Source organism: Musca domestica, unplaced genomic scaffold, assembly GCF_030504385.1.
Source record: "Musca domestica strain aabys unplaced genomic scaffold, Musca_domestica.polishedcontigs.V.1.1 75, whole genome shotgun sequence".
Taxonomy (NCBI): Eukaryota; Metazoa; Arthropoda; class Insecta; order Diptera; family Muscidae; genus Musca; species Musca domestica.
In genome coordinates, this window is record NW_026712393.1 from 266,533 (window position 1) to 284,471 (window position 17,939).

General features: G+C 36.8%; 1 long non-coding RNA gene across 1 annotated transcript in view; it reads right to left on the minus strand.

Annotated features, from left to right (window-relative positions):
• Window positions 1-640: 640 nt before the first annotated feature.
• LOC131806399 (uncharacterized) overlaps window positions 641-17,939 on the minus strand; it is a 36,390-nt gene continuing 19,091 nt past the window's right edge. Inside the window, exon 3 of the long non-coding RNA XR_009344026.1 lies at window positions 641-745. This is a non-coding gene — a long non-coding RNA (uncharacterized LOC131806399). The remainder of the gene's footprint in view (window positions 746-17,939) is intronic.

The following is a 17,939-nucleotide window of genomic DNA, read 5'->3' on the forward strand; positions in this document are numbered from 1 at the left end:
AAATCCTGTTAATCGTTATTTTGATGATTTTTGACACATATTCCCACGAATTTGTCTAAAAAATTGTATTTGTAGGTCATAATGGGCTCTAGCTCCGGTAGCGCAACATTCTATGCATAGGTCCACGTTTTTGTAAAGCCCCCATATAACGGTACTCGCCCGATTTCAGTATTTTGATTATTTTTGCCACATTTTTTCACGGATTTGTCTTTTATTTGTGGGTCAAAATGGGTTCTAGTTTCCGTGGCAGAACATTGAAAATTTAGGTCTAGGATACCCACCAAATACTCTGTATTTTGATAATCCTACTCAGATTTACCCACGAAATTGTTTCAAATTTGATTTTTTAGAAGATTTGGTAGATGACAATCCTTGAAGTATAAATTGTCTATAGAGGATCCCGTTTTGTTATGGCTCCCATACAACAGCCTCACCCACTTTATTGCTTTTTTTAAAGTTTAACTGCATTATGCAAAAGGTCTTACTGGTATATGACGTTTAAAGTGCAACACGCATGAATCCAGATACTTTTTTATAAAAATGTTTCCTTTACCCAAAAGAAGCCTAGTATTACAAGTTCGACCCGGTCGAATATAATGTTTTTTTACTCATCTATTACATATTATTTTTTTTGTTCTTCCTCATATTTGATTTACCTTTCTTAAAATTTAGGCAAACATTTGTATATTCTTCTTTTCACATCTGTTGGTATTCTATATCAAATTCGTCATCCCAAATTATGTACCTGCAAATAAATAAAAAATAATAAAATATTGCCTTCAATGAATTTAAAAAATGCTAAATAAATCTTAGTATGTATCCAATAGAAATAATTGTTTAATAAAAGCTATTTCGAAACAAATCAATTAAAGTAATGTCGATTTTAAAAATACGGAGGCATTGGATTAGAAATCTAACAATTTTTCATGTTTTTAGATAATGAAAGTTATTAATTAACACGGATAAGAGGGTGTGGTGCAATGCCACAGATTGCATATTTCAATTAAATAATAAAATGTCTACTAATCTTATTATAGAATAAGCTACGATTTAAATCTGAGTGTGCCTTGAGAGAAAGCTAACAACTATGAAATGCAGTTCTTGTCTTAAATAATTAAAAAAATACAAAAATAATAACACATATATTTTTCTTGTTTGTTTTTTAAGGCTTTCAAGTTAGCCACCATCGGCATCGATCTTGTTACCAACTAAAAACCCCACCTGTCAAACTCTGGGAGTTGCTGTCACCACTTTCATATAACCACATGGTGGTTTCCGGGCTTCTAAGGTCTTCTTCTAGCTTGCCTCCAAGCTCCGCAATTTTTTTCGAGGTCTTAAAGGAGTCCCACCTTTTTATACCATCCACCATAGTATACATTTTAGACCCCATAAAGTACAAATATTCTTGATCAGCATAAAACTCTATGTCGATTCAGCAATATCCGTCCGTCTGTCGGTCTGTGGACATCACTCTAGCTTCCGAAGGAAATAAAATAAGTTCATACAAATTTACTTAAATGTGTATTATGTCTGCAGGACTTTTGGTATTGAAAATGGGCCATATAGGTCCACGGCTACGTATAGCCCCCACATAAAGGTACCTCCCGATATGCGGTATTTTGATGATTTTAGCGACATTATTTAACGGAATTATTTCAAATTTGGTATTTGATGTTCGCAATAAATACTACAGCCTATGACAGAAAATGGGCCATGCAGGTCTACGTTTTCGTATAACCCTCATATAAGGGTACCTTCCGATATTCTGTATTTTGATAATTTTAGCAACATTATTTACCGGAATAGTTTCAAATTTGGTATTTGAAGTTCGCAATGAATACTATAGCCTATGACAGGAAATTGTCTGTGCAGGTCCACTTCTTCGTATAGCCCCGATATTACGGTACCCCCGATATTCGGTATTTTGATGATTTGAGCGGCATTATTTAGCGAAATTATTTCAAATTTTGTATTTGAAGTTCGCAACAGATACTACAGTCTATGCCAGAAAATTGTCTGTGCAGGTCCACGTTTTATAACCCCCATGGTACCTCCCTAAATTCGGTATTTTGATGATTTTAGCTGCATTATAAACAATGCAGGTCCACGTCGTCGTATAGACCCTAATATACGGCTACATTCGGTATTTTTAAGATTTTAACAGAATTTTTAACGGATTTTATTTGAAAATTGCCAAATTTTTACCATTTGGTGGAGGGTATTCAATGTTCGGCCCGGCCGAACTTACTGCTTTTTTACTATTTATTTTTAATAAATTCTCGCAAAATTTAAAAAGTGAAATTCTCTTACTACTTGGTGTTTCTGAAACTGAGTGTTATTTTGCCATCTATTTCATTACCTGTGGCTTGCCTCCCAGTTTCTTCATTACCAGATTATATCCAAGTCCAAATGGATCTCGGTTTACATCATCTTAATTTCTCGCATTTTTAAATTATGTCTTTCTTCATTTGTTTGTAACATAGAGAAGCGAGCTGCGCCCATATTTCCTTTTGATGATCTGCATAGAATCACATTCTGAGTCGATGTATACATGTCCGTTGGTCTGTCCGCCCGTAAATCCGTTTGACCACGTATTTTTGAAAACAATGTACAGGACGCATTTATTATCCGATGGAGATGAATTTTTCCACGAATTATCTTGCCTGGCCCAAGCACGATCCCTATTGAAGTTGGTGAAACTGGGTTCAAGTTTCATTATAAAAGAGAAACTACAAGGTATCAAATAGTCGGCCCGTCCGATTTTGTCCTTTCCTTACTGGATTCTTTTTGCCTTCGTGTGTGGTGAGGAGGACCTTTTTGCCTCTCTGTACTGACCATTTTCGAGATTTGCAGGGCCTCTGCGATTTCGTTTCGTTTGAGGCAGTTTCTTCTCAGATATACTATGTGGCTATTCCACCAGTGTACTAGATGGTTTTCCAGGGCCCAAGTCTTAAAGCTTTGACATTGCTTTATTACACCCTTTGTTTATAACTACCATAATAACAGGGAAAGTAAGATTACGCGTTTAGAAGAGCAACCCATTATCTTTCTACTTACTGAAATACAAAAAGTAAATTATCTTTCTCTAATTTATAATGCATGTGAGACAAATTAGTCTACAATTTTTTTGCAGAATACAGTACAGGGTTTCAGTAAAGATTATTTGAAAAAATTGTCTTCAGTGAAAATCCTATTGAATTTCTACAGATTTCGTTTTCAATATTTTCCTTCTGTTCATTTGTGATTCACATGGAATATTCCGTCAATAGCAAACATGAATTTGTTATTTTGAGAACAAATGAATGTCCTGCGGGGGGAAAATATACAAATATTCCACCCGAATATATTTCATGGAGATTAAAAGTAAATGATTTTGTGTTCATTTCGGTTGAACGAACGACACAAAATATTCCAATAATAATTATGAAAATATGATACGCATTTGGAATTGAAATAATAATTATTTATTCTATGAAGGTCTGTCAATGGCGACGAGCGGCAATATAATTACACATTTTTGGCTTTATTTAACATTGGCAGGAAAATTAATTTAGTTTTATTATGATTTTCGAGGGATGCTAACAATTATGGGGGAATGGGGTCAGAATTATTGGAACAAAAGCAATTATTTACTTTTATAAGGTTTGTAAACCAAATACAGTTAAAACCAGTAAGGAAAGGCTTTAAGTCGGGTGGGGCCGACCCTTCACGACTTTGCATATTTAGTAAAAGTATCCATAAGAAATAAACGCTTTTATGGAGAATTTATGAAAAATAAATCATACCGACCATGATTGTTTTTGAATGCGTATTATGGATATAAATCAGTTATAATTCATAGTAGAAAGGAACTAATATGTGTGAGTAGCAATCTCACCTGAATCGCTTTCTACTAAAATTTGCGGAGGCATTTGTGTCTGAAGCGATATTCATCATAATCCATCCGATTTGAGCTGATATTACACTTTTTAGGCCCAATAAAAGTGCAATCGGATGTAGATATATATGCGCGCTATATCCAAATATGAACCGATCTCTGTAAAATTTAGCAGAGGTATTTCTTGGCGGTATCTGATAGCTGGCGTCAAATATCGTTGTTGGGGTAAGCACTTTACGGGTGTGGGGAACTTAAATACAAAAACTCGGATGAAGCATAAGGGTGAGATGAAAAAACTGAAACCAACTTCAGACTGCTGTGATTTCTAAGCCACTCGTCCGACAACTGTTAATATTATTCTAGTGACAGCTTATTATATTGTTTACAAGCGTACAAAAGCATTTTGGTGAGAATTTTCCCGAAAAAAGTTATTCGTGATGGAATTCAAGCGTGATAGTGTGATTTCTTTATATTCGGCTGGAAAACCACAAGTGGCTATCGTTAGAACACTCCAGCATTTAAATGTGAATAAATGTTTTGTGTCTCGTACCATCGCTTGTTACCGTGATACTGGTAGCGTAGTCCGAAGTCAAGGAAGTGGACGGAAGAAAACTGCAACATCAGCAGAAATAGTTTGAAAAGTAAAGAAGCGACTTCGATCGAGAGCCGCGTTGCAGGGGCCCAAAAATGGCTCGTGAGCTTAACATATCGCAATATTCCATTCGGCAAATATTAAAAAATGAGCTCGTTGTAAAGCCATTGAAATTCCAAAAAGTGCAAGAACTTACATCGCAACGAAAAGAAAATAGACTCAAAAGAGCTGAAGAGTCGCTTCGCTTGGCCGAAAGTGGTGAACTGCCGAATTTGGTTTTCTCCGATGAGGAAACATTCGTTGTCCAGCAGTTTGTAAACAAACAAAAGGATCGTGTTTACTTGCCAAAGAGGTCAACTGAAAATGTGCAGCTTCGGTTGGCCACCAGAACTCAAGCGGCCAGCCATGGTGATGGTGTGGGCTGCCATAACAGCCGATGGTCGCTCTCCGCTCGTATTAATCGACCATGGCATCAGAATAATTGCTGAATATTATCGCGAAAATATTCTGGAGGTTGTATTAAAGCCTTGGGCACGCAAACATTTTGGCCGCAGAATTTGGACATTTCAAGAGGACTCAGCAGCACCATCGCACTCAGCACGCGCCATTCAAGAATATTTACAAAATGAAGTTCCTCTCTTCATTCCCAGCGCACAATGGCTACCAAAATCTCCGGATACCAATCCGTTGGACTATTGTGTCTGGAGTATTTTGGAAACCAAGGTTGGCACTAAAAAATACCAAAGTGTCGATCACCTCAAGCAAGCGCTTCGCCGGGAATGGGCTTAAATACTGCAGAGCAACATTCGGGCAACGTGTGACGGTTTCATTGACCGTTTGAAAGCCGTAATTGGTGCCAAAGGTGACCTATTCGAACAAATCTAAACATGTTTTAAAATTTGATGCTATTTCCGACATTTAATGCTTTCATTCAATAAAATTTAAAAAAAATGTAAAAATGTAAATTTAGCAAATGTAATTCTGGACTGTATCTGATATCTGGAACCAAATATAATTCCGATGGGATGCTTATTTCGATTGTGAAGGACTTAAAATCCCAAATCGGATAAAACATATATATAGGCGCTATAGCTAAACCGATGAACCGATCTTCATCAAATCTGAAGTACTTGTTTCTAAGACACATTTAGTCGGAATTGTCAAAATTCAGTCAATCTGGGCTGATATTGGCCATTTGGTGCACACTTAACCCTAAATCGGTTGAAGATATATGTGGGAGCTATATCCAAATCCGCGCCGATCTTGATAAAATTTGACAGACGTATTACTGGGCTGAATCTGATATCTGCTACAAAATATCATTTCTATGGGATGCCTATTTGGCATGTGAGGAACTAAAAATCCCAAATCGAATGAAACATATATAAGGGAGCTATGGCTATATCTAAACCGATTTTCACCAAATTTGATGTTCTTGCCTCTAGACAGAATTTGGTAGGAATTGTCAAAATTCAGCCAATTTGGGCCGATACTAGCTATTTAGTGCACAATGAACCTAATATCGGATAAATATATATGTGGGAGCTTTGAAAAATAGATGTGGAAGCTATAGCTATATCTGAACCGATTTTCTCCAAATTTGATGTACTTGCTTCTAGACTGAATTCGGTCGGATGTGCCAAAATTCAGGTCATTTTGACTGATATTGGCCATTTGGTGCACACTTAACCCTAAATCGGTTGAAGATATATATGGGAGCTATATGTAAATTTGAACCGATTCTTACCAATTTCAATAGGGTTCGTCCTTGGGCCAAACAAATATTTTCTGGAAAATTTTATCTCAATCAGATAGTAAATGCGACCTGCATTTTGTTCACAAAAATACAGGGACAGACAAACGGACTGACATGCTTAAATCGAATCGGAAAGTGATTCTATGAAGATCCTCAAAAGTAACTATGGGTCTATCTCGCTTTCTTCGCCATGTCACATACAAATGCATAAAGACATAATACCCTTAACACTACGTGGTGTAGGGTATAAAAATAGTAATAGTAATCGCCTAAGAAAATGGTAATGGAACCTGTTTTTGGTTTATTTCCTTTAATTGATACGAAACCTTCTTCTAGCCACTTTCTTTACACTATTCCTGGAATTGGTATTACAAGACAAAGAGTTATTCTCAAACACAAAACTACTTAGCCACCAGCCACCCTTATCTCCGGCTAACATCCACCTCTGCACCCTCCCTCCTTCGGATCATTAGTATTTTCCATGAGTATGTGATTAGAATGCTAAGTGTGTGTAAATTGTTGTCATCGTCATTGCCTATTTTACACGGCATTCCAACAGAACAGAAGAAGAGAAAAACAACAACAACCATATACGTATTGTGTTTTCAATTCATTCTGCTGCTGGCCTTACAGATGAGACCATAAAAAAGAATCTTCATTGGCTGGGCCTTTTTTTCGGAAAACACTTTCCATTTAAGTGAACCTTTTTTCATTACCTTTTGTTGTTATACCTCGCCTTCATTTGTTTGTCTGTTAACTTGGCGGTCGGTCTTGGCCATAACAAAGGAGACGAAGAAGAAGCAAAAACATTAAATGTCATTATCGGTGAGGATTTCTTTTGGTGCTAAGCAATGTCTTGGAACAAATCTATTGTTTATGTTTTGAGCACACACACACACATACAGAGATTCAATGTGGGTAAATAGCCAGAATTATGCATCCATCAGATAGATGGATGGATGGATACCTTGTCATGGACTCAAGTTCAATAGCATTGTTCATTTTTTCAGGTTTTGGTTTCATTTTCATTTAACATCACCGTTTTTTCATTAATACCTTTTTTCCGAACAGGGTCATTCATTCACTGTTTCTGACCCTAGCCAGATTTTCAATTTGAGGAAATCTTTTGTTGTGGCGATTTTTGTGTGTTGTGTGTGGACTGTCTGTCTACCTGTCTGCCTGTCGTTAATCGGACAAGGTTACACATTTTAATTTCCCTTTCATTTATTTTTATATCTCCATTCTCGCAGCCTTTCTCTCTTCATCCATATCTCCCCTGTTTTTCCACTCTCTTTGCCATTTGTGAAAGGCGCCGTGAATTTCACTGCCTCTCAAGGAAGCCATACTTTATTATTTTAATTATTCATATTGTCAAGTGGAACTTCTGCTGCCAGCCACTGTGGCATGACGAAGAAGGAAGGAAGGACGGACGGAGAAGATCCCAAAGTGTTAAGTTTGCAGAGAGCGTGATTGAAAATTGTAGCCAAAAAGACAAACCAGTTCATTGGATATTGCAACACAATCGAATAATAAATACGTACAACAGCTATATGTTGCAGGGCTTCCATGTGGTGCCAAACAGAAGTTGCGATTTTTTCGAAATAGCATTTCTAACTAATTTTATGGAATATTTTAATCTACAGGGTGAGATGATCAAATGCCATAGTTTTTACATTTTTATACCCTCACCATAGTATGGACCCTCCATATAAGTTTGTCATTTCTTTTGTAACACCTCGAAATATACATTTTAGACCCCACAAAGTATAATTATTCTGGATCAGCATAAAATTCTATGTCGATTTAGCGATGTCCGTCCATCTGTGGAAATCGCTCTACGTTCCGAACGAAATAAAGTAGGATGATAAAATTTTACTCATTATGTCTGCAGGACTTCTGGTATTAAAAATGGCTCATGTAGGTCCGCGTCTTCGAATAGCCCCCATATAACAGTACCTCCCGATATTGGGTATTTTGATGATTTTAGAAACATTATTTACCGGAACTATTTCAAATTTAGTATTTGAAATTCGTAATGAATACTACAACCTATGACAGAAAATTGTTTGTGCAGGTCCACGTTTTATAACCCCTATAGTACCACCCAATATTCGGTATTTTGATGATTTAAGCTACATTTTAATCAGATTTTTTCAAGTTTCAGATTTAAATCGTCGTATAGACCGTAATATACGGCTACATTCGGTACTTTTAAAATTTTAAAAGAATTTTTAACGGATTTCACTTTTTTGAAAATTGCCACCAATTGTACCAAATGGTGGAGGGTATGCCCGGCCGAACTTACAGCATTATATTTGTGTGCCCAAGACTTAAATACACCCTTCAGAATATTTTCACGATAATATTCGGCATTTATTCCAATGCCACTGTGAATTAATACGAGCGGAGACGACCATCGGCTGTAATGGCGGCCCACACCATTAACATGACCGGCGCTTGAGATCTGGTGGCCAACCGAAGGTGTGCATTTTCAGCTGACCTCTTTCGCAAGTAGACACGAACATTTTGTTTCTTTACAAACTGCTGGACAACGAATGTTTCTCATCGGAAAAAACCAAATTCGGTAGCTCACCACTTTCGGTCAAGCCAAGCAACTCTTTAGCTCTTTTGAGTATATTTTCTTTTTGTTGCGGTGTAAGTTCTTGTACATTTTGGAATTTCAATGGCTATACCCCGAGCTCATGTTTCAATATTTGCCGAATGGAAAATTGCGATATGTTCAGCTGACGAGCCATTTTTCGGCCATTGCGACGCGGGTTTCGATCAAGTTGCTTCTTTACTTTTCGAATTATTTCTGCTTATGTTGCTGTTTTCTTCCGTCCACTTTCTTGACGTCGGGCTACGCTACCAGTATCACGGTAACGAGCTATGGTACGAGACACAAAATATTTATTCACATTTAAATGCTGGAGTGATCTAGCGATAGCCATTTATGGTTCTCCAGCCAAATATAAAGAAATCACACTATCACGCTTGAATTCCATCACGAATAACTTTGTTTCATAAACCTGTTAAAACAATGATTTGACCTGCATATGCAATTTTCAGCGATAGGCTGTAGTAACCTTTAAGAACTTCAAATATGAAATATGAAATAATTCCGGTGAAAAATGTCGCTTAAATAACCAAAATACGGGATATAGGGAGGTACCTTTATATGTGGGCTTTACGAAGACCCGCACCTGCCTATCCAATTTTTGTGTCAAATATGAAATTTAAAACAAATGCGATGAATAATGTCGCTGAAATCATCAAAATACCGAATGTAGGGATGTATATGGAGGCTAAACAAAAACCTGGGCCTGCATATGCAATTTACTGTCACAGGCTGCAATACCCATTAGGAACTTCAAATACGAAATTTGATACAATTCCAGTCTAGAATGGCGCTAAAATCATCCAAATACCGAATATAGGTAGGTGCCGTTATATTGGGGCGAAGACCTGGACCTGCATATGCAATTTTCTGTCAGAGGCTGTAGGACACATTACGAGCTTCAAATACGAAATTTAAAATTATTTCGGTAAAAATGTCGCTGAAATCCTCCAAATACCGAATATAGATAGGTGCCGTTTTATTGGGGCTATACGAAGACCTGGACCTGCATATGCAATTTATGTGTTATGGGCTGTAGTATCCATTAAGAACTTCAAATACGAAATTTAAAACTATTTCGGTAAAAATGTCGCTAAAATCCTCCAAATACCGAATATAGGTAAGAACCGTTTTTGGGGACTTTACGAAGAATAAGTTAAATGATGTTGCTAAAATCATCAAAATACAGAATGTAGGAGAGGGGTGGTACAGTTAAATGGGAGCTATACAAAGACCTGTACCTGCATATGCAAATTTGATACAATTCCGGTTTAAAATGACGCTAAAAACACTAAAATGCCGAATATAGCTAAGCACTGTTATATGGGAGCTATACCATGACCTGAACCTGCATATGTAATTTTCTGTCAGAGGCTGTAGGACCCATTACGAGCTTCGAATGATACAATTCCAGTTTAAAATGTCGCTAAAAACACCAAAATGCCGAATATAGGTAGGTACTGTTATATGGGAACCTGACTGTGCAATTTTTGTGTCGTAGGCTGTAGTACCCATCAAAACCTTCATCCAAATTCTATATTGTTGATATAAAATAACAGAACCCTGTTAAGAACATCGTATTGGCTATGATTTTGTTGGATATATAGAAACTCTACAGCATCCTTATATCGGTGGTAGGGCATTTCAGTGAAAATTGTTTCATCAGCTTGCTTTAAAGTCGCAGTATATGGAAGGGCTTCTCTTTACCCATTTCCATCTTCTGGGAAATTTTTAAATTTGTTTTTTATATGGTCTGTTCCAGAACTGCAAGAATGTTAAAGTTTTTGCTACGATAACCGATAGTCCCTTTATGGAATCGAATAAAAAATGCAGAACTAGTAGATCTTTGCAGGTTCTGGAACAGATCAATAATTTTTTTCTACTCATCAGTAGGCATTACATTTTGGGTTTCGAAATATTCGTATATATCTCCGCACCTAGATTTGTGGTCTCCTAAGGTCTTCTTCACAGTTCTCCATACATGCTATGCAGCAAGCTAAACTTCCTAGAAGTTCATTTGGAACTCTTCCCTCCTATCTCTTAACGAATCACAGCCAGATGTAGAATATATCTGCCCAAGTAATCCCCTACTTTGTTTATAAACATAACCCAAAAATTCTCAACAACTTCTTTTAACCTCCCTTATCGTGCAATGGTTCAATCCAATCCAATTTCCACTTAAGGGATTATCTAAAACAAATCATATCAAAGCGTCAAGCGCATATCTCTAACAATCAGTTAACAAAATTATGTTATCTTGTAATGATGTTGTTGTTGTCCATCCCAACGTTGGGAGGTTCCAGTTTTATAACAGCACGGTAATAAATACAAAAATACATACAAAACAAAACGGAGAACACTTAACCAAAGGTAAACAATATGATTAATGAATATTTATTTTGGAGTTGAGGAAAATTATGGTGTAGCCGTGCGGCGGCCTAAAGGCGGCACTTGTTCAAATAACAAGAAAATACCCAACAAAACGTCTACTTTGTAAATGATTCCGCTTTAAAGTAAACTAAAGGCTATTTGCAAAAGTACTAATCCAATAGTAATAACAAAAAAAAAAAAAAAAAAAAAGACGAGCTATTAATTGCAGGTCTTATTACAAAAACGGTAGTTTTTATGGGATATTTTAATTTTCTTTTTCTAATCTTTTATTTGACACTATCTAAAATGCCTATCACTTTTAAACCAGGCGACTGAATTTGACCCGATTTAATCGCTTTTTTCTGTTTTCATTTAAAATTGTAACAGAAAAAAATCGTCATTTGAAATGTATCAACCATTGATGACCCTGACATAAAAATTGTTGAAATTGAACTGGGATCAGTGTGGCACACAATAGAATGGAGAGAAAACTTTCATCGTAGTTGTAAAATGGATGTGTATGTGAGAGAGAGAAGAGACGGCCGAGTGGGTGATTGTATGCTATACCTCAAACCCAGCAAACCGAATTAATAGAATTCGAACAGAATTCGGAAGAGACCTACTATTGTAGGTGGATTTTGGAACGAAATTATAATATGTCCGATTAGAATTATATCGAGCTTCACCTTCTGAAGGGGTAGGCCGATATCTATAATTTTTACACCAGAACTTGCGTTAGTAAAAATACATATTGGGATATGTGAAACTTAAAGATAAATGGAGGCTTATATTGAATTTTATAGGGAGACATAATTATTCATCTTCAACCCTGTTGATAAAAATATTGAGATGAATTGAGATGATAGAAATATTGAGTCTTAAAAATAATCGAATTTAGCGAATTTCAAGTTCTATGAAGTACCAGAAGGGGTTCGCAGATAAATATCATCTTCACAATAGATCTTGTGTTAGAAAAGAGTTGTGTGCTTATTTCGCATTCTTGGAGCGTTTTGTTCTTCAAAATCTTAAACCCTATGTTGGAGAGGTACCAGAAATGGTTTGATACCTACCGTCTTTAATAGATTTGTGTTGATAGAAATATTGATATGTACCAAGTCTGAATGGAGACTTGGCCACTTCAAGGCCACTCAAAATTTTGACCCTTTACAGGGTAGGCACCAGAATATATATCCCTCCTACACAAAAGGTCTTGTGTTAGTAGAAAAAATGCGATGCGTGAAATATGAAGAGAACCGGATGCTCATTTCGGATTTTATGATCGTATTGATTATTCAAATTGCTGACGCTTTGTTGTGGAGGTACCCAATGGAATGAGTATTCCAAATTTGGTGTCTTTGTGTCGAAGACACCATAAGAAATGGACCGATATATTCCAACTTCACACCAAACAATGGGTTAACAAAAATATAGTTCTTTAAGAGTTATAATTATTCAAAATTATGGCACTTTGTGGGGAAAGTACTTGATGAAATGGACCGATATTGTCCATGTTCGCACCTGACCTTGCATTGATGTAAATATTAGGAATTGTGAAGTTGGAAAATGATCTGATTACCCTTTCTGCTTATGTTCAGTAAATTATTTTCTTTGAAAATGTTGACATTTTGTGATGGAGGTACCAGAAGGAGTTGGCCGATGTTACCAATCTCCGAACTCGATCTAAATGTGACAATAATATTCCGATGTTCCAAGTTTGGATCAAATCGGATACTCCCCCTGCGCTAGCCAGACGGATGGACATCGCTAGATCGACTCCAAATGGCCAAAAATTGATTTGGTCCCAAGAGACCTAGGGTCTAAACCGCTATTTCGATGAGGCACGTTTTGGCCGTATCATATGATAATAAGAGGGATAATACCCTCTTGAGCCATATGGCTGAGGGTATAAAAAAATATTCGTAGAGAAATTCCCCTCAAATGAAACCCCTTATATTTGGGCTATACGTTGTCATAGGCTGTAGTACCGGTTTCTAAATTCACATACGAAAATTTTAAACAATTCCGGTGAATAAGATCGCTAAAATCATCAAAATACCGAATATCAGGAGGTACCGTTACATGGGGGCTATACGAAGACGCGGACTTGCATATGCAGTTTTCTGTCATAGGCTGTATTACCCATTAAGAACTTCAAATACGAAATTTGAAAAAATTGCGGTGAAAAATGTGATGCGAATTATCAGGATACCGAATATCTGGAAGTACCGGTATGTAGGGGCTACATGAAGACCTGGACCTGCGTAGGTAATTTTCTGTCATAGGCTTTATAAACTGCAAATACGAAATTTGAAACAATTCCGATGAAAAGTGTGACACAAATCATCAAAATACCGAATATATTGAGGTACCGTTCTTTGGGGACTATACGAAGACGGAACCTGCACTGGCAATTTTCTCTTATGGACTGTAGTATTCATTAGGAACTTGAAATACAAAATTTAATGAAATTCCGTCATACAACGTCGTCTAAATCATCAGGATACCGAATAAAGGGAGGTACAGTAATATGGGGGTTATACGAAAACCTGGACCTGCCTAGACAATTTTCTGTCACAGATGGTACTACCCATTAGTAACTTGAAAAAAGAAATTTGAAACAATGCCGGTGAATAATGTCGCTAAAATCATAAAAATGCCGATTAATCGGAGGTACCATTATATGGGATCTATACCACAACCTGGAGCTACATATTCAATTTTCTGTCATAGGCTGTAGTACCTATTGGGAACATGAAATACCAAATTTGATACAATTCCGGTGAATAATGTGACATAAATCATCAAAATACCGAATATTAGGATGTACCCCTACATGGTGTCTATACGAAGACTTGAACCTGCCTAAGCAATTTTCGGTCACAGAGTGTGGTGCCCGTTGGAATTTCAAATACGAAATTTCATACAATTCCGGTGAATAATGTCGTTAAAATCATTAAAAACCCCAAGAAAGAGAGATACAATTATATAGAGACTATATTAAAAATTGGACCTATATTGACAGTTCCATGCTATGATGTTCCTGACATAATGGGAACACATGCTCTCAATTTACAGCAAATTCGGATTAAAATTGTGACTGAAACACCCAAAAAAACCTTCTGTCTGTCGGTACATTTATATGGGGGCTATACCAAAACGTGGACCTATATAGCCCATTTTCAATACCAAAAGTCCTGTAGACCTTACACACATCGTAGTAAAATTTTATCAACCTACCTCATTTCGTTCGAAACCTAGAGTGATTTCCATAGAAGGACGGACGAAAATCACTAAATCCGCATACAATTTTATACTGATCAAGAAAATATATACTTTGTGAGGTCTAAAATTTATATTTCGAGGTATGACAAACGGAATGACTACATTCACCCTCCATACTATGGTGGGTGATTTAAAAAAAGTCATCATATTTTTGCAAAGTTTTAATTTACGCAGGTCCTTGAAAATATCGGCTTTTTTCTTTCCTCCACCTCCCCTTCATAAAAAAAAAACACAACAAAATCAGGACAATTTCTAATCACAGACAATGCTAACGTTCTCACACACACAATACATAGCCGTAAATGACTAGTATTTTTACATTCTATGCCAGGTGACAATCACACAAAATGAAAACTTTTTATTGTGTCGCCAAAACTACAATTACTGGAAGGTCAATGTGAGTTCATATCATCGATGGGTAACAAATAAATGATAGTCTGAAAAAAAAAAACAAACATCCTTAAGGATTGTGAAAATACTGTTAACAGATCATAGAGGGGGGAGAATTTGAAAAAAGTACCCCGCAAAAAATCTCAAGCTGTTTATATGCATGTCTGCATGTAGTACTCCCCATGGCCTATGTGAATCGGCCGACAGCTTCATACATATGTATGTATGTATGTATGTATATTCCACAGGCCATGTATTTGTTATCCTTGCTCCAAATTAAATTGATTTGGTTTATTCTCATTCTCTGTGTGCGTGTGTGTGTATGAGCGCCCCTGTATTTGTGAGCTTTCACAATGTGTGTGTTAGTATAGAATCTATTGTTCATATTATTCTCTTTTGCTCCAACAAACTTTCCATGCAACAAAAAAAAGAAACTAAAAAACTCACGCACATACTACTGCAGAAAAAAAATACTACAGCGAGGAGAGAGAAGAACTACTAAGAGAATGGAAAATAAGTTGGTTACTCCCCCCCCCACTTTTACCCACCGCTCTTCACAGTTATTGTTGAGTGAGTGACTGTGGTTTTTCCACAACCTATGAAAGTATAGCTCCCTCTTCCCTCTTCTGTTCCCTTTTTATTACCATTCTAACTGGTAGTAGTAGCCTTTTGTCTCGTGTGCGGGAGTAAACGAGTAAAGTTTTCCATTTAAGTGATGACTGTTGTTTTTGGGTTCTGTGATTGTATGTGGATTTCGATTTTTTTTATTGATGTTTTTCCTCTATTGATTTGTTGTTTTTAGATTTCCAATGAAGCCCCCCCTCCGCCTCTTTTCATGTGGTAGTAAAAAAAGAAGGAGAAGAAAAAAACTAATTTATATACATTTATAATTATAAAGATGAATGACTGCAAAACGGTTAGATTGGTAGAATGGGAAAATTACAAGTTGCTTATTCAGACATGGGAAAATAAGTAGGGAAATTACTGGCAGAGAACATTCTCTTCGCAAGCTTTCTACAAGTATGATATTCTGAACTAAATAGCAATCACTTCCTATGAAGAAGTGAAAACAATACTCAGTTTCTGAATATGTTGGTTTTTGAGTTTAAGAGTTATTGTCTTAATTTCAATAAATCTAAAAAAAATTAAATAAATATTTATTGATGTAATATTACAAGCGAGGACGTTCCTAAAATACCTGAGAGGAAAGTAGTTGATTTCCAAATTTTTTATTTGCAGTAAATTCCCGCATTACTCATAACTGCAATATGGCTATCGATCAATAAAATCAATGTTTTAATCTACTCCCCTCTATTTATAGCTGCATCTAAATGCTCTCTAAATTCCGCTGTAGCTGCACAGGTTGCATTTAAACACAAGAAATGAAGAAGTCGAATATGAAGAGGAGAAATGCCAATATACCCAATATATAGAAACCAAATCGCTGTTTGCTGCATGTTAAGGTTTCCTGCATCCTTCAATGTGCAGATAATCAAACAATATACCAAACAATACTGGCAATTTTTAAGAATACCGGCAATTTTGATGAGAAAATGGAAGAATTTCTTTAAAAAAAAAAAACTCAAATTTATGGAGAACAGAGAACGAAAGACCTGAAGAAACTTGAAATCTTTAGAACTATATTTGGGTTGATTTGTAGACTTCTGCTTCTCAGCTAGACGCCTTTAAAAAAGCTACCCTGAAGAAAGGAATAGCGATGATCGTAGGTTGTAGATAGTAGATCATCTGAGAAATGTCATCAAAAGTGATAAGTTTGGGAAGTAGATTAGGCTTCGGTACGGCGTTCCTACAGAATAGAGTCGGAATCATTATCTTCTAAACAAATGGTTCCTGTCGATACCGTAGGTGGTGATATAGCAGTTGAATGTGGGTACCATTTTACTTTGAATGATACAAACTAGCAGCGGTGCCCACTACTGAAATCCCCTGTAGGATGATAGATATAGTATGGAATCTGCTTCCAAACACGGCTGAGGTAGCAGAAACAAAATCGTGACCATAAAACAAAAATATGGCAACCTGTCAAGACATTCTCTGATGGCAGCGGATTGTTACGAAGTTCTTCGTCGACAAAAGTAGTGCAGATTATTTAAAGGAAAGTTGAGTGGAGCTTTACCTTGGGTTGGGATGGCATCGCTTCCACATTCTGTATGAACGGAAGTGACAAGGTTTTTTAGTGGGATGCATATTAATTTCAATCATTGCAAAGCAGCAGCTGCTGATGATCTGGGGATCTCCCACACTGAAGGTATGGTTTTTGGCTGGTTTTGTATTTGGGATACGCAGCTACAAGGATTTAGCAACTACTTCACTCGGAGACCTCGGGCTCAATGTGTTCATCAAGGAAGAAAGAAAAGTTGTTGGGGATAGGATATAGAAACGAGAAGGGGATGAGAAAATGTATAAAGAGAAGTATAGTTAGCAGGGGTATGCCATTGCCAAACTTGATAATGAGTGTGTCTCTTGTTGGTTAACATGGAATATCAGCGAAGTAGATACTCAATCGTCTCTACCTCTTCTTTATCTTCACATAGTCTACAGTAGTCAGGAACACTGTTAGACTTAGACCTACTAAGTGATAGAAGGGAGCTTGTTTTCCCCTTGAGATTGGCATGTCTAGAATTTGTGCATTATCAAAGGGTTAAGAGCTCCATCCGATAGCTTCCCGTAGTGTCAGCATATGGACATGAGTGTCCTGGATTTAATCGCATGACAACAGACAAGGCACCCATATATCAGAACAGGAAGACCACTGTGACATACATCCAGTGTACGATTTTTGGACTAACTCTTCCTTATGGTGTTGCTGACCTTAGTTCTAATCTCACCCAAACACCCAATATGAACCCAATCCACCAGTCATATATCGCGAAACCTACAAGAGACTCTGACATGGACTACGAAGCTCACAACTAGCACCGATACACCCCTGACACTAATTACAGAGCTGCACTCATATTTAATTTTGCTTTAATTGGTGTCAACTCTCTGAATAAGGTAAGGATGAATGACATTTTCATCATCCCCTGTAAGT